Source organism: Zalophus californianus, chromosome 6, assembly GCF_009762305.2.
Source record: "Zalophus californianus isolate mZalCal1 chromosome 6, mZalCal1.pri.v2, whole genome shotgun sequence".
NCBI classification, from domain to species: domain Eukaryota; kingdom Metazoa; phylum Chordata; class Mammalia; order Carnivora; family Otariidae; genus Zalophus; species Zalophus californianus.
The window spans coordinates 124321495-124345214 of record NC_045600.1 but is presented as its reverse complement, the minus strand read 5'-3'; the positions used below and the strand labels follow the sequence as shown (position 1 = coordinate 124345214).

Genomic DNA, 23720 nt, shown 5'->3' with positions numbered 1-23720 from the left:
GTCTGAATCTGGAAGGGCAAATGCATACCCTCACCCAGCCTCTGGCAGCACAGTTATCCCTGAATACCCTGTAGTATGTCCTAGGAACCTTGTAGCATGCACAGTCCTGTACCTACCTGCACCCAACCACCCCTCAGTCTGGGAGTGACAAGAAGGGCTGGTGGGTTTGCACCAGGTCTCACACCCTCTCCAGGTGCAGCTCAAGAGAATCGATACTTATTGGCGACTTGCACCTCCTACAATCTCCCACACGGGTAGAGAGCACAGCAAGGCAGTCCAGAACACTTGCAGGATCTTGGGTAAATCTTCTCCTTCAGTGCACCTCTTTGCCAAGTCCTGGCAGATTATGGCTACATATTACTGCAATACATTTCATTCAAGGGGACAAAGGCACACCCTGGAGGTCAAGCTCTTTTCTCAAGATGAGGAAACTGGGCTCAGAGCAGTGAGGTGGTCTGCCCAGGAGGCAGAGCTATGGATGGAGAAGCCAGTCGCTCAGCAGGACTCCAGCTCCATGCATTCTTACAGAACTGATGGACACAGCCCCGCCTCTCATGGCTGCATGAGGAGGTCCTGGGTGAACAGCTTCCCCTCTGAGGGCTGGAGACAGAAGTGAACAGGAAAGAGACCCCCTCAACAAGACACCTGCAGAGTGTGCTCATAGGAAAGGAGGCAGGTATCAGAAGGGTGCTGGGGCCACAATGACAGGGCGTCAAGAAGGGCCTCCTGGGATGTCCACATGGGCCCAGACCCCGTGGATGCTCCACAGGCACCGTGGGAGGTGTTGGAAGGAGGGTTCCTGCCCAGGGAGACACAGATACCTGAGGCAGGACCAAGTGTGGGCTTGTAGGCAGGATGTAAATCCCAGGAGATTCTCACACTTCGGGTGTGAGAAGCCTTGGATGGGGGTGGTTATGAGCAGAAGGGTAAAAGGATTTGGCTCACAGTATTTAAAAATCACTTTGGTAGCTGTGTGGAGCAGATGCAGAGAGAGCAGTCAGGAGGTTAGGCTGGCACAGGATACACTTTGAGGCTGAAGCTGATGAGCCTGGGTGAGGGACTGGGTGGAGGGCAAAGGAAAAGGGCAAGCTGACAATTATCTGGGGTCTGGGGCCCAAGGGAGACGATGAACTGCAATGGGAGAGTGAGACCTTGGTGAGTCGGATGTGTGTGCACGTGCATGCACACACATGCAGATCTGTGGCACATGTGTGCATGTGTGAGCAAGGCTGTACACGTATACTGTGTGAGTGCGTGTGCAGACCTGTTTGCACTCCCCTGTGTGACGTGTGCAGGTGTGTGTGTGTGTGTGTGTGTGTGAACATGTATGAGTGTATGTTGTGGTTTATGTGCATTCAAGGGAGTGTATAATCAGCACTTGTGTTTCCTCTTCCTTTGAGGGAGACAGGACACCAGAACACACTGACATACAGAGTAAGGTGGGCACAGGGGAGCAATCAGCCCACAGATGTCACCGAAGCTCAGGGCATTAGAGAGAAGAGGGCCCAGCTCTGCAGTCCTGTAGCCGCCATGTGGGTCACAGAGAGGCCAGGAAAGGGGAGTGAGCTGGGGCAGGGGGCCGAGAGGCTGGGCAGCAGAACAAGTGGGGTGCTAAGGGGTCAGCTTCACTCTCTCACCAGTATCTGGACAACACAGCCCACAAGAGACCTGAGAGGAGGAGCAGAGTAGGGATGAGGAGGCTGGGTCCCATTGACTCATGCTCCCAGTCTTCACAGGGACAGAGAAGGCACTGGCCTGAGTCCTTCTGAGCTGTCCCTTTATCCATGCTCACAACCCGAGGGCTGCAAAAGCCACTCACCTGGGGACCAGTAACAAAGGTACCTTGAGGGTGGAACCCCGGAATCAGTACAGCCTTAAGCTTCCCCGAGTTACCAGACTCAGTGCCCCATCAAACCAGAATGTTCCCCCGACCTTTGCCCCTGAGGAAGCCCATCTGTCTATGCCTTCAGCACTCTCCCTGGAGGCCCCGTGCCCATGACTCCAATCTGCAGAAATCAGGGGGTTACAGCATCAACTGGCCAAAGGCAACACCTTCCAGAGGGCCACCCCAGCCATCAGCCATTGTGAGGCAATCTGAACGTAAAAGGGGCAGAATTTAAATTACAGACAGTTTCAACTTATGATGGTTCAACTTATGATTTTTTTGACTCTATGATGGTGCAAGTAGTGTACTTCAAATTTTGAATTTTGATGTTTTCCTGGGCTAGTGATAATGCAGTACGATCCTCTCTCGTGATGCTGGGCAGCGGCTGACACTCCCGGTCAGCCACACCATCACCAGGGTCAACAACCAACACCCTTACAACCAGTCTATCGCGGTACAACCACTCTGTTCTTCACTTGCAGTAGAGTAGTCAATTAATTACATGAGATATTCAACACTTTATTATAAAATAGGCTTTGTGTTAGATGCTTCTGCTCAACTGTGGGCCAAGGTACGTGTTCTGAGCACATCTCAGGTGAACCAGACTAAGCTATGATGTTCCTTTGGTTAGGTGTATTAAATGCATTTCAACTTAGGCTATTTTCATATTATGAAGTGTTTATTGCAACGTAACCCGACCATTAAGTCGAGGAAAATCTGTACTCTCCCTCATTTGCAGCTGCCCTTCCTGGAAGAGAGAAAAAACAGCCTTGGGGGAGATTTTAGTGACAGTAATAACAGCCCCCAAGGAAATGCAAGCCCTTAAGCCATTTTATGGGCTGATTAAAAGAGCCAGATTTCTCTCTTTTGTGCCTGAACAAATTCCAGAAGAACTGCCTCATCAAAGGCATCAAGAACCCTCGTTCCGCGCTGATGGCTGAAATGAAAGGCATCCAAGAGGAAGAACAGCCTGACCAGCTGCCATAAAGCCCCCTCCCCTGCTCCCACGCCCGGCTGTCTCCAACCACATCACCCTTTACTGTGGCACCATGTGGGCGATCAACCACCAGTGTGAAGGCTGGATCCGTCAACTGTGTGGCAGGCTTCGCATGTCTGAGCCACAGCCTTGTCATGGACTATGAGGCTCAGCTCTGTCCACAAGACACGGGGCCCTGAGCCCCATAGCAACCACCTTAGTGACCTCTCCAGGTCCTCAGCACTCTGGGCCTTAACCTGCAAGTGGTAGCCTCCTCTAAAACATAAGAGTTTTAGCTGTCATTTCCATAGGCCACAAAGCCCCTCTATACACACACGGATATGAGGCCTTGCTACATCACTAGGGCAACCCTGAGACCCTACACTTTGGTCCTCAAGGCAGGAACCTTCTGGCCACTTTTAGAATGTAACCCCAAACCAAGAGAAAGTGGGAAAAATGAATTTGGTGCAACGCTTCTCAAATACTGGGGGACATGAGAATCACATGTAGTGTGTTCTCCATACAGATTCCCAGGTCCCATACCAAGAGGGTCCCATTGTGCAGGTGATGGTGCAGGCCAGGGATGTGCAGGTCTCCAAGTGCCCTCCCATGCTGATGCTTGGGTCCATGGACCAGACACAGATCGATCTACTCATCATCCATCATAGCTAGCCTTGTATACAGTTGGAGCTCAATAAATCGTTGCTTAAAAAAAGAATATAAAAGGAAGTAATTCTTAATAATGTGCACCATATGACAATGATTTCCCACATGACACATCATATAGCTTTTGAAGAAGCATTATTCTATTGTGCCAAGAATCAGTAAATTCCACATTTCATGTACTAATATTCCCATAAACACAGGCCTGAAGGAGGTGTGTGGGACTGGGGCTAAGGAAAGTTTGAGGAAATTTGGATTCCATTTGAGTAAACTATTTACTGCAGGCCTTCTCAGAGCCTTTAGTATGCTAACGGGCAGTGTATATCTTTAAAAACAAATGAGAGCATCTAACATTTCCCAAACTTATTAGATCAAGGAATCTTACTTATTTTTCAATGGAACATATTTTAGCATCAAGAAACAAAATTGGGGAAATCTCCAGTTTCACCATTTTACAGAGCTTTTTAGTTTTTCCAAAACACTTCTGTGAATATGGACCTCCTGGAATATCCATGTCCAATTCCTGCCTCTGGAGTCAAGAGGCTGCATTCCTGTTTAGTTGAGAATGCCTGGAAAGATTCCTTACTGGCAAATCTGAAAAACAACCAGAGGAATGATCATATTGTCTTGATTTTAAGACACAGGATCAGTCTGATAACAGCTTGTAAAGAAAAAAAAAAAAAAAAAGCCGTGAGAGTATCAATCCCAGCCAATACCCCAGTGGCACATACCCACCATGGTTCATTTCACAGTCACTGCAGGCCAGCTGGGGCTGAGCCCCAGAACCCCTGACTCTGAGCTGCAGGCTGGTGGGGTAGACAACCCCAGACATTACCCATTGCCATGCAGAAAGCAGGAGAGCTCTGTAGGATTACACTCCAGCAATTAAGTATCCCAACCCAGAAGTGACACATGTCATTCCTGCTGACAACTCATGAGGCAGCATCAGCCCCCTGGGCAGCCCTGCCTGGTACGTTGAAATGCTCATTACTTGACAGACAAAGAGCCGGAAAGACAGCCAACAACAACCATGGGTGACAAGCCTGCTGCAACCATCATCACCTGATACATGCAAACTCCAGCAACATGAAAATGTAAAGAAGGACCCGAACTTTCAAGAAAATGGTATTTTAAAGGTATGCTGAAGTTCTAGCCAAGCTTACTGAGCGGTTCATGATTGCACAGGTATGAATCCGTGCGCATACTGGCCAAGCATCTTTCCAGGCATCAGATTTTAGCAGGGGGAAGCAACATGCCTGAGCAGAGAGGTGTGGATCAGAAGGCTCTCTGCGCAAGCATTCTGCTACAGGAGCCAGGAGCCCCTTCAGCTCCTCGGCCCCAAATGTGGGTGACCCCTCACATCTATCCTCTGTCTAATCATCACAGCCATCCCTCGAGGGTGTTAGGGTCATGTACAATCATCCTCTCTCACAGATGTACAAACCCATCTATCCAGCAAGGAACTAAGCTGGAGGTCACTTGGCTAATGTGTACCCAAGGACACTGAGTATCTAGCGCTTCTGGCCCCTCTTCCACTGGCCTTCCCCCACGGCACACGAGGGGATGGCACAGTCTATGGGAGTTCATTTTGAGAAGATCCTCAGAACCTGGTCTGTACTGGAAGGAACCTAGTTGGGTTCAGTCAGGAAACAAAACACCAGGATATGAAGAAATAGGGAGACAGGCTGAGGTCCTCTCCCACTGGGCAAAGGGATGGCATTCCCTCCCCCGACTCCTATAGGCAGCTGTTCATCAGCGGTAACATGATGCAGGATCTGCAAGAACAGTGAATAGGAAGCTTCCCCAGGGATCAGGCAGGCTCCCTCTCCCTGCGCACAGGACCAGGGCTTCTTCAGGGAGAACTGTAGCTCCCCCATTTCTAGCCCACAGGGCAGGTGGCAGTTGATGCTGTAAGCCCTGCTCTTCCCCCCCACCCCCGGCAACAGTGACTGACCAGGGCTGATGCATGCCCCGCGTGGGCCCCCACAGGCCTCCCGGGGAGAAGCTGCTCCTTGCTGAGACAAGGACACTGCTTTGTGCACTCAGCTACTGTCCTACCCAGATCAGAAGATCACGAGTGACGTGCCTCTGGAAAGTCTGCTATTGAATTAATCAAAGGTAACGTTAAGCCTTGGGTAGTGGGTCCAGAATCAGACATGCCCTTTTTGGACTACACAAAGAAGATATTTTATTCCTTCCTTGTAAGGCCAGAAAAGAGAAGGGGAAAAAAAAAAAGCCATCTCAACCACAACTCCATTTTTTGTGTGTTTTTGTCTGTTAGTTTTATTTAACTGATCCTATTGTAATAAAGAAAATTATTTTAAAAATTAGAATCATGTGTTAAATGTATACTGAGATGCTTATTACTTGAAGGAATCCCAGAGTAAATCCTCTGGCAAGCAGATATCCACCAGAACTTAATTTATATGTTAGATCTATAACTGACTTAAGTGCCTTTTTTTTTATATATATATAAACAAGGAAGCATAGAAGTGAAATGTGAAAGATCAAAACAACAAACATCTACTAAGGCAGGTGCTGAGAGGGGTCAGGGGAGGGTCCACCTGGGTGGAAATGAGGCCCCCACCTCAGGGAGTCATGGTGGGCCATGGCCAACGGGGTCCACCGACCCATCCACTCTCAGGAGGGACGCTTCAGAGGGGACCTGACCCTGAACAGCAAGAAGGCATCTGTCATGTGACAACACATTTAAAAAGACAGACCAATAAACAAAAATCCCCCAAACACTGCCCGCAACTAGCTCAGCTCACAATGACAACAGCACTGCAGAATTATATTCTCAGAACTCAAAACAGAATAAAATAATAAAGTGATGCAGCTCTTGGGCATGTTTCTGGACTGAGGCTGGGAACATCCTCGCTTCTGTCTGGGAGCAGGGTCTCCCTGGGTCCCCAGGGTGGTGGTTTTTCCAAGCCCTACTTATCTCAAGGTCACTCAGGCTGTTATCCAATTTAAGTCATTACATTCCCTCCTCTTTGTATTCAGACCATTCTAACTCATTTCCCCTTACCAGTGAGATTTTGTTAGAAGTCTGGAAAACTTTTCTGTTGTCAGGATTAATAAAAGAACTGAATTCTAAGGAAGGCAGTTCCCATTTCGCAAATGAGAAATCGAACACCAGGAGATAAGGTGCATTTTAGTCACATTTTCCTGTTGTGTCATGCTCCATCCAGAAACTTAGTATAATTTACAGACTAAAATGAATTCTATACAATGCATGTCTTTCCTTTGCTGATCTATGAACAGCCCAAGGTTTTTGTTCTTCTGTGGGCCCCACGAGTCAGGACACATGAGTAGTTTCTGAAAGCATGAGCTGGTTCTGGATGGCAACCTGCACTTTCTGGGATTTTGGTAAGTCCTGCCCACAGCTAACAAGATAGTGCACTGCCCTACCCTCTGGTTGAGGGCCAAGTGGAGCCACCACCTGCCTGCCAAGCCACACCCCCCGCCTGGGTCACAAAGGGTACCGCCTTATTCACACCAAGCTGTCACCCACCTGGCAAGTCAGCACCTGCCTGCTCATCTGTATGTGGACACCATGTGGGGAAGCAGCAGCCTTGACACCAAACATTTTAACACAGTAATTCTACGCTGTGTATTTATTCTTAGAAAATGAAAGGACAGGAGCAAACAGAAGTATGGAGAAAAGAAGATATTTGCTGCATTTCTGTGTATAAGGAGAAAAATGAAAGCTAACATTTTATGTATTTATTTTTAAAGATTTTATTTGAGAGAGAGAGAGAGAGAGAGAGCATGAGTGGGGGGAGGGGTAGAGGGAGAAGCAAACTCCCGCTGAGCAGGAAGCCCCTCAAGGGGCTGGATCCCAGGACCCCAGGATTATGACCTAAGCCTAAAGGCAGACACTTGACTTAGAGCCACCCAGGTGCCCCGAAAGCTAACATTTTAAACAAGAGGATGTTGAGGTTGTCCCTGGTGCTGTTAACCAAGCATGTCTGGCTTCCCTCCTTCCAGGTGACTGGTTGGTGACCTTGGCTTCCCCGCCCCTGGGCATGAGGCCAATGGCCTTGCTCCAGCTGATGAAGAGCAGGCAGAGATGCTGTGCTATTTCCTGGTTGTACTCTCTCCCTCGGCCACCTGCAATGTTTTGTGAAGGGGCTGCTCCATCATTCTGCATCCCAAAGGCCCCTGCTGACCGAGGACAGACACAGAATGGGAATAAGAAACTTTTGTAAGCCACTGAGATTTTGAAGTTGTGGATTATTAAAGCATAAAAGAGTTTATGATGATTGATACAGAAATGGGTATCTACTTGTGGGCTGCTTTTATAAGATGTATTAATTTAAGTAGATCTAGCCTCAGGGGTTGGGCAGAGAGTGGTAAGGACACTTTTATCTGAGGTTGGGAAAATGATGAATGAATCATTAAAATGATTTCCAGTGAGCATCTGGAGGGCAGATCCTGCAATTAATAAGGGGTACAAGGCAGAATGTCATTCGTGTGGGGGGCAGTCACTGTTAGCTAGGTTCGGTGATATAAGAAAGAGGTGAGCTCAGAAAAGAACTGGCTGATTTGCAAACAGTAATGAAAGTAGACAGAATCCATAAATGTAGGGACCCACCAAGTTGGAAGATGAAACAGCTTCTAATTTTTAAACAATAAGAGATTAAACCAAGGGTGGGATTTCAGCTACAAAACTAAATTTTAGAGGCAAGGATCTAACGAAGGGTAGAGCCCTCACTCTATTGTTATAAATCATAGATTCAAAATTCTAGCAATACTTTTTAGTTGGAATAATGGCTTAAGGGAAAAAAATAAAACCTAAAAACTAAGGGTAAGACACTTCTGTAGAAGCCTGATAGGCTGAAGGAAGCTGCCAATAAGTTGAATAAGTACTATTTTTACAAACTTCTGTAAGTCTAAAATTATCTGAAAACAAAAAGTAAAAAAAAAAAAAACCTCAAAATGATGATACAAATCAACATCTATTAGCTCACAAGGATATTGAGCAAATGTTCAGGGAAAAGGAAAATATGACTAGCCTGATCTATACCTTTCTATAGCAATAAATAAATAAAATCATTCCAGATAGACACCAATAGTAGTTGTTTGGGAGACTGGAATTTGGGGATTCCAATTTATTTTCTTTTGTTTATTTGTAAAGTCTTTTATGTGCATAATTCAAAAAAATTTTTAAAGATTTTATTTATTTATTTTAGAGAGAGAGCATGCTTGTGAGCACTCTAGTGGAGAGAGGGGCAGACGGAGAGGGAGAGAGAGAGACAGAAGCAGACTCCCTGCTGAGTGGGAAGCCACAGTTCGGGGCTTGATCTCATGACCCCGAGATAATGACCTGAGCCAAAATCAAGAGTCGGACATGCAACTGAGTGAGCCACCCAGGTGGCCCCATAATTCAAAAATTTAATTTTCATGTAAATCTACATTACTTATACATTATGTATAAGTATATATAATAACAAATTACACTGTGATTATTAAGATTACAATCACAGTATTTATGGCTTTGTGATTGTCTGTCAGATATCCACGTTTTAAATATCTGTTCTCCTTCCCTCCTTACCTCAGTGCCATGAAGTAGGTACCATTCGCAAGGCAGACAATGAAACCTAAAAAGTTGAATAAAGCTCTTGCTCAGTATGTCAGATACAAAGGTTCATTATAGAAAGCTCACTCCCAACTCACTCTACCCTCAGTCTGGTTATTGGCTTCTGTTGGCAACCCCTGAATATATAATATCGTAGGCAGCAACAATGGAAAGTGAATGACAATACAGAAACCTGTAACCTGACAGCAAATTACAGGCAAGCAGGCAATCCAGTCTATCAATTAAAGATCCTTTTCATTCTTGGCTTTATCTGCAGGTTCCTTGAGGTTAAGTTCGTTACTCAACTATTTTTTGAGCTTTGACATATGCACTATATCTTGCCATTCTTCCAGGAGCAGCATGACATTGATGTGGCCACGACCATCAGCACGTATGGTGTGCCAGGCTTCATGTTAGATGACTCACAGGTAGTTACTTATTTTCCTCTTAATATCACTCCCTGAGGCAGACACTAATGGCAATCTACTTTCTGTCTCTATAAATTTACTTATATGTGGTCTTTTGTGACTGGCTTCTCTCACTGAGCATAACGTTTTCAAGGCTCATTCGTGTTGTAGCACATATGAGTTCTCCAATTTTTTTACTCCTGCATACTATTCTGCCATACGCCACAGTATACCACATACTATATTTTACTTATCCATTCATCAATGTGTATTTGGGTCAGTTCTACTTTTTGGCTATTATAAAAAATGCTAATGAACAATCATGTACAATTTTTTGTGAGGACATAGGTTTTTATTTCTCCAGTATATACCTAGGATTGGAATTGCTGGGTCATATGGAAGTTCTACATTTAACTTTTTGAGGAACTGCCAAACTGTTTTCAAAGAGGCTGTGCCATTATACATTCCCACCAGCAATGTACAATGGTTCCAATTTCTCCACCTCCTCACCAACACCTGTTTCTCTTGTGGTTTTTTGTTTGTTTGTTTGTTTGGTTGTTTTTTTGGTTCTGGACATCCTGGTGGGCATGAATCGGTATCTCATTGTGGTTTTGATTTGCACTTCCCTGATGACTGATATGTTGAGCATCTTTTCATGTGCTTGTTGCTCATCTGTACATCTCTGGAGAAATGCGTATTTGAGTTTTCTATCTATTCTTTTATTGGGCTCTTATTTGTCTTTTTTTTTTTTAAGAGAGAATGAGAGAAAGTGCACATAAGCAGGAGGGACAAAGAGAGAGGGAGAGAATCTTAAGCAGGCTCCATGCTCAATGTGGAGCCTGATGTGGGGCTTGATCTCACAACCCTGAAATCATGACCTGAGCTGAAACCAAGAGTCAGACGCTCAACCAACTGAACCACCCAGGTGCCCCTATTTGTCTTTTTATTATTGAGTTGTAAACATTCTTTATATATTCTGGATAGGAGTCCTGCATCAGATTTGATTTTGCAAATATTTTCTCCCATTCTGCCTCCTTGAAGGTCTTGTTTGTGGCACAAAGGTCTTCAATTTTCATGTGGTCCAATGTATTTTTTTTTACTAGTTGCTCCTGGTGTTGGAGTCATAGGCGGTACCTCCTTGAAGTGAGTGAGGGAGCTGCTGGGGGCCATGTGCCCCCTGTGTGGATGTGGAGACTTGGGAGGAAGCCAGGCAGCATGGAGACAGAATGACAGTTACAGAGCAGGAAAAGGAGCTGTGTCAGGGAGACACAGGTTTGGGTTCCCCACAGCACTGACTTCTTGAGCCAGCCTGCCCTGAGACCCAGCTGAATCTGACTGGGATTCCTCAGGACTCCAGGGACCTGCTTTCCAGTGCTGTCCAGTTCCGGGTATTTTCTGGCTAAAGGACAAAGAAGCAACAACAACAACAAAGAAAACAAGAAATCTGACTAGTGTACCCCATTTAGAGGTGAGAAATAAGAGGCTCTGAGAGGGTCAGGTCACAAGGCAGGTGCCATATAGAGGCTGGGATTCAAATGCTGGCTCATGCCCCAGCCTGGCTTCCCAGACTCTCTGTGGGCACTGAATGAGCATCACAAACAAGCAGACAAGCTTCTCTTCACTTGCAAAAGACTCACGGAAAAGTTTGTTTAAACAGCACACTGTGCATATGGCCCTTCTTTTCACTACATCTGTGTCTTTGGGGTAAATACCCAGGAGTGCAATTGCTGGGTCATAGGGTAGCTCTATTTTTAATTTTTTGAGGAACCTCCACACTGTTTTCCAAAGTGGCTGTACCAACTTGCATTCCCACCAACAGTGTAAGAGGGTTCCCCTTTCTCCACAACCTCTTCAACATTTGTTGTTTCTTGCCTTGTCCATTTTTGCCATTCTAACTGGTGTAAGGTGGTATCTCAATGTGGTTTTGATTTGAATTTCCCTGATGGCTAATGATGATGAACATTTTTTCTTGTGCCCTTCAACAGATGAATGGATAAAGAAGATGTGGTCCATATATACAATGGAATATTACTCAGCCATCAGAAAGGATGAATACCCAACTTTTACATCCACATGGATGGGACTGGAGGAGATTATGCTAAGTGAAATAAGTCAAGCAGAGAAAGTCAGTTATCATACGGTTTCACTTATTTGTGGAACATAAGGAACAGCATGGAGGACATTAGGAGAAGGAAGGGAAAAATGAAGGGAGGGAAATCAGAGGGGGAGATGAACCATGAGAGACTATGGACTCTGAGAAACAAACAGGGTTTTAGAGGTGGGGGGGGGGAGGTGGGGAGAAGGGTTAGCCCAGTGATGGGTATTAAGGAGGGCACGTATTGCATGGAGCACTGGGTGTTACACAAAAACAATAGATCGTGGATCACCACATCAAAAACTAATGATGTAATGTATGGTGACTAACATAACATAATAAAATGAAAAATAAGTAAATAAAAAATAAACAGCACACTGTGTCAGTTGTCTGAACACTATTACATAATAAAGATCAGGAACCACAGAGTTAGAAGAGACTTCATCCTAAATCCAGGAGGCCAGTGGCCTTTTTAGGGGCAGTTCTCATGCCCTGCTGGCCAGGCCAGTCCAATCGCTCAGAAAGGAAGAGCAGGCCATTGGGACCAAGGGGGCAGATCCTGGGGACAATACAGTCACACAAGTGTCCAGGAAATGCATAGTTGCAGATGGGATGTCAAGGTAGTGGCAAGACTCGTGCCCTAATGGAAGCCACCGAAATCTCCATAAACCATAGCTAGTCAAGACAAAACTCAACTTTATAGATTTTCTGAATGGAAACTCTGAAATACCTTGTTTCATATATAAACTAAAGAGAGGGAACTGGGACAAAAATCTTGGTCAACGGATATAGATTTCATGTTGAAAAATACTGGTTCAAAGGACGTTCCAGCCTATGTTTCAAAGACAAAAAATAACACACATAGAACACCATTCCTGGGACCTCTCTCCACCACCTCTGTGTCAGTGACCTCCCACTAATCTTACTAAACTGGGGGTCTAGGGTGGAGACTATTTTTGCTCCCCTCCCTCATGGGGTTTAGACTCAGAGCGTTCCACATATAACCACTAAATCATGGCCAACTTAAGCAAAATAATGAATCTGTATATTTGTTTGTCAAAATGCAAATTCCCACCAAGCAGAGAAGATACATTTATTTTAAAGGAACTAAAATGACTTATTACCCTGCTTTCAAGAGTCATCATATTTGTGATTTCAATATCCATAGGGCAAAGAATAGGTGAGCATGAAGTTACCAAAGATGTTGCTTCCAGAAGGTCCCCTTGAAGCTGAATAGAAAATATCTCAACTTACTTTCTTCTCAAATAAATACAGATGAGGATCTTGGCCGTGAATTTAATTTCTCTCACTGCACATATATCTTAGAACCTAAACGTCTTAGAAGACAAATTCATGTGGTTCACCAGAGGATGAAAGAATATTGAACTGTCTGGCCATGGGCCGTCATTAGCAGCCTAAATCACATGCTGTAAAATGTTTCCAAAAGGCAACCTACTCTAAAAATATTAAACTATATGGGCGCCTTGGTGGCTCAGTCGGTTGGGCATCTGCCTTTGGCTCGGGTCATGATCCCAGGGTCCTGGGATCGAGGCTGAGTTGGGCTCCCTGCTCAGCGGGGAGTCTGCTTCTCCCCCTGCCCCTCCACCACTCATGCTTGCTCGCTCTCTTTCTCTCTCAAATAAATAAAATCTTTAAAAACATTAAACTTTAACATAAAAAACAGCTATGCCACAAACTGTGATATGTCATTAATCTGAAACTCTCAAAGAATCCATCCATTCATTCATTCATTCATTCATCCATCCATCTAGCTTTACATACTCATTGAGCATCTTCCAGAGAGTCTTAAAAGCTTGCTGGGTAAGCAAAACCTAAGACACAGTCCAAGGCATGAAGTGTATGGTAAGGACAGGATTATGCAGTACTCTGACCATCTGCTGGAGTACCAACAAAACAGGGCACCAACACAAGGCCTTTGTTCTGTTTCTGGAACAGGTGTCTTCCTGCTCAGGATAGCACTGTGTGCTCCCTAACTGGGCTGCCTCCCGCTCAGCATCTGGACCTTACCTAAGCCTCTCGGCAGAGAGGCCTGACTTAGCCACATCTCACCTCTGATTCTCCATCACTTCACCGGCTTCATTTCCATAGCAACACTCATCACCTGTTCATGAATGCTAGCTCACCAGGTATACCCAATCCCCTACAGCACACAGAGCATCTGGTAGATAGTATTTTTCATTAACGACCAAAATAAATAAATAAATAAATGCTAGCTCACCAGGTATACCCAATCCCCTACAGCACACAGAGCATCTGGTAGATAGTATTTTTCATTAACGACCAAAATAAATAAATAAATAAATAAGGAAGGAAGGAAGGAAGGAAGGAAGGAAGGAAGGAAGGAAGGAAGGAAGGAAGGAAAAATGTGACAGCAAAGTTTGTAAAGTTCAGAGAAATGTTTCTTCCCTGTAAGAGATGGCTTTCTAAAAGATTGCTCTAAGGGTAACAAAAATATCATGAAAAACTCTGAAGAGCCCTCATTTTTTAAAACATTTTCAACTCAGTGACTACTGATGCTTCTGCGAAGAAACAGGACATAACATACTTACATGGCCCCTCCCTTTTCCCACTCAATGATTTTCCTAAGTTATATTACTATTTGTAAGGTTTACATCATTTATACTATGTGCTGCCACAATAATTCACATGGATAGGCAATCTCTCTTTTTTTAATATTTAAACAGATATCAGGTTTACCACTCATCATATACCAAGCTCAGTAATTTTATTCACTTCTATTTTGGCTGAATTTCAAAGTTCAATAGTTTTATTCAAAACCCTTATTCAAAAGGGCTCACAGCAGCTAAGCACTCTGATTTCTGGCATGTTTGAGAATATCTGTCCATGGTCTCTGTCTTTACACTTACGGCAATTTGGCTAAATAAGAAATTATTGGGACATCCATTGTTCCACTCAGAATCCCCCAGTATCCTTTCAGAAAGTGTAGCTTGATGGAGGCAGAACCTGAGTTCCTTCCCACCTATGTCCCTTACCTTTTCTGCCTCAGCGCCAGGTGAAATGCACCAAGGAAATCAAAGAAAGTCACTACGACTCATTATCAGTCATTCTTTTGTTTTTCTTTTCTCATTTTATCAATATTCCCTATTTCTCCCACCCACCCAGCCCCTGGCCACCACTTCTCTACTCTCTTTCTTTTTTTAAAAAAAAGATTTTATTTATTTGACAGAAAGAGTGAGAGACAGCACAAGAAGGGGGAGCAGCAGGGAGAGGGAGAGGGAGAAGCAGGCTCCCCACTGAGTAGGGAGCCTGATGTGGGACTCAATTCCAGGAGATCATGACCCGAGCTGAAGGCAGACGCTTAACCGACTGAGCCACCCAGGCACCTCTCTACTCTGTTTCTATGAGTTTCTCTCTCTCTCTCTCTCTATATATATATATATATATATTTTTAAGATTCCATATGTAAGTGATACCCTGCAATATCTGTCTTTCTCTGGCTTATTTCACTTTGCATAATGTTCTCCAAGTTCATCTATGTTGTAGCAAATGGCAGGACTACCTTCTTTCTCATGATGGAATAATACATTCCAGATATATACATATGTATCACATCTTCTTTATTCATTCATCTGTTGACAAATACTTAGGTTGTTTCCATATCTAGGCTACTGTGAGTAATGCTGCAATGAACATGGCAGTACAGGTATCTCTTCAAGATCCTGTTTTCATTTCCTTTGCATATAAACCCAGAAGTGGGATTGCTGAATTCTATGGTAGCTCTATTTTTAATTTTTTGAGGAACCTCCATACTGTTTTCCATAGTGGCTGCACCAATTTACATTCCTACCTAGAGTACACAAGGGTTTCTCCACATCTTTGCCAACCCTTATCTCTGGTCTTTTTGATAACAGCCATTCTAATGTGTGTGAGGTGGTATCTCATTGTGGTTTTGATTTGCATTTCTCTGATGATGAGTGATGTTGACTTCCTTTTTATGTACCTGCTAACTACTTGTATATCTTCTTCAGAAAATATCTTTTAGTTCCTCTGCCCATTTTTTAATTGGTTCTTTGTTTTTTTGCTATTGATTTATATGTATTATATATTTTGGATATTAACCCCTTATCTGATATATGATGTGCAAATGTTTTTTACCATTCCATAGGTTGCCTTTGCATTTCCTTTTTTTTAAAGATTTTATTTTTTTGAGAGAGCGAGTGAGCATGCGCAAGCTCAGACCAGGGGTAGAGCAGAGGGAGAAGCAGACTCCCTGCCAATCAGGGAGCCCCACCAGGACCCTGAGATCATGCATGACCTGAGTCAAAATCAATCACTTAACCGACAGAGCCACCCAGACGCCCCGCCTTTACATTTTCTTAATGGTATCCTTTGCTGTGCAGAAGCTTTTAGTTTGATGTAGTCCTACTTGTTTATTTTTCTTTTATTGTTTTTGCTTTTGGTGTCAAATCCAAAAAGCCACTGCTAAGACCAATGTCAAGGAGTTTACACCCTACCTTTTCTTCTAGGAGTTTTATGGTCTTTAGGTCTTAACATTCAAGTTTTAAATCTACCCGAAGTTGTTTTTTGTGTTTGTTATATAAGATAGGAATCCAGTTTTGGTCATTCTTTTTAATGCGTACCTAAATGCCATAATGCCTTGTGAATGACAGTCAAGTCTGGCCTGAGTATTTACACAGTTTTCTTTTACCATATACTTAGTTTTTTCCCTTCTTTTCTAAAACTCTTTGTTAGGAAATCAAATTCTGGTGATACTGGCTTCCTTTTGTGTAGTTTCCTGAGGCTGTCCTTGCTGATTGTTTTTTTTTCAATGAGGCTTCCTGTTTTGTGGTTTCTGAATTAGTCTTTGTGTCCGTATCATTTTCACTTTTTTCTCGTCTGCTTTCTTTTGCCCATGCATTCTGCCAGCTTCGGCCTTGGTTTCTTCTGTCTCACTCACTCCTCTGAATCTTTTATGGTCAAATTATGCCTCAGAGATCATGTTGCATTTTCTTCAAGAGTCTGAGAACTTACTTTTCTAAACTCCTGAACTGGTCTCTGAGCCATCTGCATTTTCCCTCCGTCTTTTGCTATACTTTTCTCTTACTCTCTTTACCTTTCAGGTTTTTCTGTATGCTAGCTCTTATTTCTTTATTTATTTACTTGCTTATTATTTTTTTTTCAAGTATGACTGAAACACAGTGTTATATTAATTTCAGGTGTACATTATAAGGACTCAACAATTCTATATATTTATCAGTGCTCATCGAGATAAATGTGTTCTTAATCCCCTTTAGCTAGTTCTTTGATAGTCCTTCATCGTCTCAGAATGAAATCAACTATTCATTGAGAGGGATAGTGTGGAGTAAACTGGGGGGGGGGGGCGGTGAAGCTGAGAAAGTGTAAGGCCTTGATTCAAATTTGTCGGCAATATTTTCTCATCCATCTGCACACTCCTCTGTCCTGGGAACCTGTCTCCTTGAGTTTTCGGACTGCAAGAGTAGGGCTGGATAAAAACAAAACATTTATTGCCATGTGCCCTCTGGGTGGAGATCTGTCATTGCTGCCTCCCACACTTCTCTCTCCTATTCACCTTGGGTGGGTCCCTAAGCCAAGAGCCAGATCAGGTAGGGACAGATCGGTAGGGCATGGTCTCTTCTTCATTGCCATGCCTCTGGGTGTATAGTGGCATTAAAATGGCTCCATCTTGGCAGGAGAAAGTGCTCACTCACTCCTGAACTGGTGTCCCTGGTCTGTAGTACCTGCTCAGCAAATATCTGTGTTATCTTCAGTTAAATGAAGAATCACTGTGCCAACAAGTAACCCAGATGAAGAAAACCAAGGAGACTAACAGTGGAGAGTAGGACATGACCAGCAAGACAGCAAACTGGGAGATAGTAGCAGGAGAGCCTGCAAGTCAGTTTAGATGCACGAACTCACCCCCTCTCTTCTCCAGCATGGGGCAGGGCTGGCTGATGTGTTTGCACTTCCCACAGCTCCAGAAAATTCTGGTTCAGGCTTGGCCTGGAACTATTAATACAATAAGGAAAGGATTCCACACAGGGAGGCTTTTCAAACACTTTATCCTTCATCCATGCCAGCTTTGTTCTGGAAATTACACCCTGAGTAGACGGAGGAAGATTTCACTCTTGGTTCCGTGTACTGGAGAGTGATAGCTGCAGGGATGGAGACCACCATGGAATGACAGGAGGACACTAGAAGTTAGGCTGTCACCATGAACATGGCAGACGTTCCTGACCTTTGCCAGGTACACATATTTGTAAGCATTAGGCAAGCAGGAGCATGGATACCTCAAAGTTCATCTATGTGGACCAGTGTCCACTGGCCTGGGGGTGGCCATCCCCCCTTGCATACCATCCTCTTGTAGTTCTAGTTCCAGAGGTCCTCTAGCACAAGCCAGGGAGGCAGAAGACACCCAAAGTGACTCTGGCACAGGGCATGTCAGCCTGGCAACATGGAAGCTTAAAATCAGAATCTAAGCAGACTTACAGTAAATAAAAAGGGATGTTTCTTAACACTTGAGTTGGCTGACGGAGGTCCAGACACACTTATCATAAAACTCTCCTCAGCAGTCCTTAAAGCCACTGCTCAGGGCTCCAAGTGACCCCAGCAATCTCTCCCTCCAGGGAGCCACTTCTTGACCTTCTCTTCACCCTTCCCCCCCCCCCCCCGCCCCTGCCACACCTGGGGCTCTCACTCTCCTTTTTGGTTAAGGGATTAAGGGATTTTTCCAGATATGACCCAGGAGGCCTGGATGGCTCGGGAGTGGACAGTCAGTCACATCACCACCATCTGCGGCTTACTCAAGTCTAAGTGTCTACATTCCAGAGCTGCTATTTCTTGTTCAGACCTGCCTTGCTTTGTGTCTTAAATCAAAATCTCCAAAAAGGCAAGAGCCTGCTCTTTGAGCCTATAAACACTTCTAGTAAATGATTTTAAATGTGATATTCATAAAGTGTGACAACAAATATTAGCAGAGACTCAAATATGCTCCCTTATCTATGGTCCTTGAGAAAATCCTGATAGAAACAATTATTTTAATGACAATGAAAAAAACAAAATAGGTGACAAATTAATGATGTGTGAGCCCTCATATCGAGTCACACCCAAAAAATAGAAAAAAGAAATATCCCCTGCTCTCTGAATGTTTCAGTCCCAGTGGAGGAAGAATAGGGAGGATGTTAGTTTATGCTGTTAGAATGTCTTATATCCTACAAAGTGCTTTCACATGTCTTCATGCAAATGTGTCTGACAATGAGCTTGGGGGGTATTATCTTCATTTTACATATGAGAAAACGGAGACTCTGAGAATAAACTTTGAAAGATTCAAGAAGGTTGCAAAACAAAATAACCAATGTCAACACTGAAACAGAGTAGACTGTAGCTTAGTTTTTCCCTCTGTCACAGAATGAAAGATTGTGATTAAAACAATTTCATCTGTTGCTCCTCTACTGGCCTTCTAAACATACGTCAGCGATGCCATGAGGGTACACAAAGGTGTGAGCCACTTACAGAATCAAATAGGGTGATAAACACTTCCTGAACATGTCCTGTGCGTGGCACAGTACCAGATGTCACCACAGGTAATTCACACAGTCATCACCTTCACTCAGGGATATCTTCGTTATTTTACACATAAGGAAAGTGAATGAGAACATTAACGTTATCTACTGTATCACTTTGGAGCAGGGCCACAAAAATGTGATGGGTACAAGTGTAGGATATTAACTACAAAGGTACAGTAATCAAGGTCATATGATATTGGCATATGATACACAAATCAATCAATGGAAGAGAAGAAAGAAGCCAGAAATAGACCCTCACTTCTCTGACCATTTGATTTTTGACAGAGGTACCACTGTAATTCAGCACAGATAGGATGGTTTTTTCAACAAACGGTGCTAGAAAAATTAGATCTCCAAATAGAAAAAAAATAACCCTCAACCCCTACCTCACCCCATACATAACAATTAATCAAGATGAATCACAAATCCCACTGTAAAAGCTAAACTAAAAACTTCAAGAAGAAATATAGGAGCATATCTTCACAGCCTGGAGTAGGCAAAACTCTTTTCAGGACACAGAAAGCAATAACCATAAGTAATGCTAAGTTAACTTCATAAAAATGTGAAAATTCTGCCTATCAAAAGTCACAACTACAACTCAGTACTGTAAAGATGCACTAGTAAAAAATGAATAAAAGAGCTGGACATTTCAATATCACCAGTGACCAAGGAAATGCAAATTAAAACCACTACACTCCTACTGGAATGTCTTGAAGGAAATAAGGCCGACAGTACCAAATGTTGGCAAGGATGCCGAGCAACCAGGTACCTCGCACCTTACAGGCAGGAGTATAAAATGTTCTGGTGGTGTTTTAGAAACCTGCTCCAGGATCCCATAATTCCACTCCTAGCTATTAATCTAAGAGAAATGGGGGGCATCTGTCCACAAAAAGCCTGTATCCAAATGTTCACAGCAGCCTTATTCATACCAGCCCCAAACTGGAAAGAGCCCAGCAGTTCAGCAACAAGAAAGTAGCCAAACGGCCCCTGGCACGGTGAAACAATGGAACATACACAGCGATGAAAAAGAACAAGCCACAGATAAAGCAACAACATGGATGAATCACAGAAACATTAAGCTGAGCAGAGATGAATACCTACTGCCCAATTCCTTTCACAGGAAGTTCTAGAACAGGTAAAATTAATCTCTAATGGAGAAATCAAAAAAGTAGCTTTGCCTGGAGGGCACTGGAGGTAGGGCAGGAGAGAACTTGCTGGTGTAAGGTTAATGCTGCATATCTTGATAAGGATATGGATTACAAAAGATGCAGACATTTGTCAAGACTCATCTCAAAGTATACTTAAATTTTATGCATTTCATTTTAATTAAAAAAGAAAAAGAAAGAAACAGTTGGGCTGGTAGGCTGAGAAGCCCCTCCCTCCCACCTGAACTAGACGTATTCACTCATCCTGCTCCCTCCACTGGTGCATCCTGGACCACCCCAGCATTGAGTGATGGGGAGACAGGACAAATCTATAGAGGCTCAGGGAACAGTGACCTGAAATAAAACCTAAAGGGTTCGAGTCTATGTAATCCCCAGGAAGGAATGAGTGGTCCCTCAATCTCCAGACAGGCATGCATCCTTTTTTTTTTTTTTAAGATTTTATTTATTTATTTGAGAGAGAGAGAAAGAGAGAGAGAGCACAAGCAGGGAGAGTGGCAGGCAGAGGGAGAGAGAGAAGCAGACTCCCCGCTGAGCAGGGAGCCCGATGTGGGGCTCAATCCCAGGAACCCGGGATCATGACCTGAGATGAAGGCAGTTGCTTAATCTACTGAGCCACCCAGGCACCCTGACAGGCATGCATCCTTACTACTTTTTTAAAAGTCTGCTAGAATACACTCATAACATAAAATTTACCATTTAAACCATTTTTAAGTGTACAGTTGAGTGGCATTAAGTACTTTCACTTCACTGTGCAACCATCACCACCATCCATCTCCAGAACTTTTCCATCTTCCCAAACTGAAATGCACTCATTAAACATTAACTCCCTGTTGCCCCCCTCCCACCGCCCCTGGCAACCACCATTCTAGGTACCTCACTAAGTAGAATCAGATCATATCTGTCCTGTGGTGACTGGTTTATGTCACTCAGTATGATGTCCTAAGATCCATGTTGCAACATAGGTCATAATTTCTTTCCTTTTTAAGGCTAATATTCCATTTGATATCTATACCTCATTGTATTTATTTGTTCATCAGTCAATGGATACTTGGACTGTTTCCCCCTTTTGGCTACTGTGAATAATGCTAGGGATATGGGTGTGCAAACATCTTTTGGATTCTCTGCTTTTACTTCTTTGAGGGATATACCCAGAAGGAAGCTTCCTAGATCATACGGTAAATCCTTTTTCTAATTTTTTGAGGACCCACCATACTATATTCCATGGGAGTTGCACCATTGCACCATTTTATATTTCCACTAGCAGTGCACAATGTTTCCAATTTTTCTATATCCTAGCCAACACTTCTCCCTCCTTTCTTCCCTCCCTCCCTCCTTTTCTTTTTTTCTTTTTTCTTTTTTTTTTTTTTTAGAGCAAGAGTGAGTGGGAGAGGGGCAGAGGGACAGAGAATCTTAAGCAGGCTCCATGGCTTGATCTCACGACCCTGAGATCATCACCTGAGCCAAAATCAGGACCCTGGATGCTTAACTGACTGAGCCAGCCAGGTGGCCCCCTTCCTTCCTTTTTTGTTTTTTCTTGCTTACTTACCTGCCTCCCTCCCTCTCTTCCTTCCTTCCTTTTTGATAGTAGCCATCCTAATATATGTGTGGTAACATTCTTAATACTTTTTAAAGAAAGAAGCAATTCTATGCTTCTTCTGTGCCTCTCTCCCAGAAGAAAAATAGAAAGCATATTTTACATTATGATTTCCCAGCAGACTACTGAGCTTCATAGCTAGGAACTGAGGCAAAGGAGGTTCGGGTCATTAAAACAGGGGCCCTATCTCCTCAAAATGCCTGACTCTAATGAGTTCCCTTGTATATCTGCACACAAAGTTTGGCCAATACTGTACATATTTGATGCAAGTACATAGATAATTCCTAGTCATTAGAAACCAAAGAGATTTCATTATGTTTAAGCATTAAGGTTAAGAAACAGAAAATATTTATAAAAGAAGCAATTTCCACTTGGAAAAATCTTTATTCAGGCTTAATGGCTGCAGAAACATACTCAAAAATTGAACAGAATTACAACAAACTTTTTTCCCTTCATATCACATCAAAATTGTAGGAAAATATCCATTCAGCGCACTAAAGGACCAATTCTTAGCAAATATATATTTATGTAATTTAACCAACAAAACATATTCAAGTCAATACAAAAATGTAATACTTAGAACTTTTTGAAACTTTTAGAACTAGGCCAGACTTAAATAGCCTCAAAATTCCAGAGATATTAGGAATTATCAAATTTCTTCTGCATTTTGAGTGAATAAAATGGCCAATCACAAAGAATTATTTTAACCTGTATCCTAAGTCAATTTAGTTGGAAATTGTAGAAATCAGAGAGTCAATCACAAACTTGGTAATAGCTAGTTCAGTTTTCATAACACATGAAGAAAATGACCCTAGAAGCTGCCACTTTGCTTTTGGGGAGTGCACCTGACTTGTCCCCATCCAGAGCCCCACATTCTTTGGATTTACAAATGAAACAGGAAGGCCATGGAGGGCCTTCATTTTAGCTGCTTGTAAACTGCCTCTAATTTTTTTAAAAACTTTTATTTAAATTCAATTTAGTTAACATATGGTATATCATTAGCTTCAGGGGTAGACTTTAGTGATTCATCAGTTGCATATAACACCCAGTGCTCATTACATCATGTGTCCTCCTTAATGCCCATCCCCCAGTTACCCCATCCCCCCCTACCCACCTCCCCTCCAGCAACCCTCAATTTGTTTCCTACAGTTAACCGTCTCTTATGGTTTGTCTCCCTCTCTGATTTTATCTGTTTGTGTTTTTTTTTCTTGACTTGGCATTAAAGGGTATTTGGCCTTTATGGGAGTAATACTCTTCAGCATTGTTTTTTTTTTTTTTTTTTTTTTTTTTTTTACCACAGTTGTAGTTCTAATGACTTCCAGTGCCCCCAAACTAGCCAGAAATACAAACAAGAGTCAGGGGCATTTCCTTCCCCTGGGCTGAAACAAATTCTAACAGACATAAGAACATTGTTCATAGCAAAGTAGTTCAAGTTCACGGTGTGGTTTTGCCAGCTGCCTGGAACAGAATGAACATGGAAGGGAACAGTACACAGGGAGCTCTAGGGACCAGCATTGCTATAAAGAGAGAGAGCAGGATGACCTTCATAAGCTCTCTCCCAAGCAGACCTCCTTGTGTTGATATCTGAAACCTCAGGGTGTTGACAGAGAAATTCTATTATGTCTTCTTCAGGCAAATCATCTAATCCAGGCACTACAGATAATGTCAAAACCAAGCTTATCACTGTGGATCATTTAAGTAAAGCCTGCAATAGATAAACTCTGTTTCTACTTATATATCTGACCCAGGAAGTATGTAAAGTATATTATGTATCCGTAGTGTATG

At 43.3% G+C, this 23720-nt stretch overlaps 1 protein-coding gene and 1 long non-coding RNA gene across 4 annotated transcripts in view; one reads left to right on the top strand and one right to left on the bottom strand.

Moving 5' to 3' along the window:
* The window catches only part of OTUD7A (OTU deubiquitinase 7A), a 386803-nt gene that overhangs the window by 330849 nt on the left and 32234 nt on the right, over positions 1–23720 (bottom strand). The window lies entirely within an intron of this gene.
* Positions 7052–9536, top strand: LOC113910068. 2 transcript variants are annotated; one of them, XR_003515901.1, is made up of 3 exons: positions 7052–7181; positions 7518–7734; positions 9462–9536. It is a non-coding gene; the product is annotated as an uncharacterized LOC113910068 (long non-coding RNA). The 2 variants fall into 2 exon arrangements; XR_003515900.1 differs by having other exon boundaries at positions 7091–7249.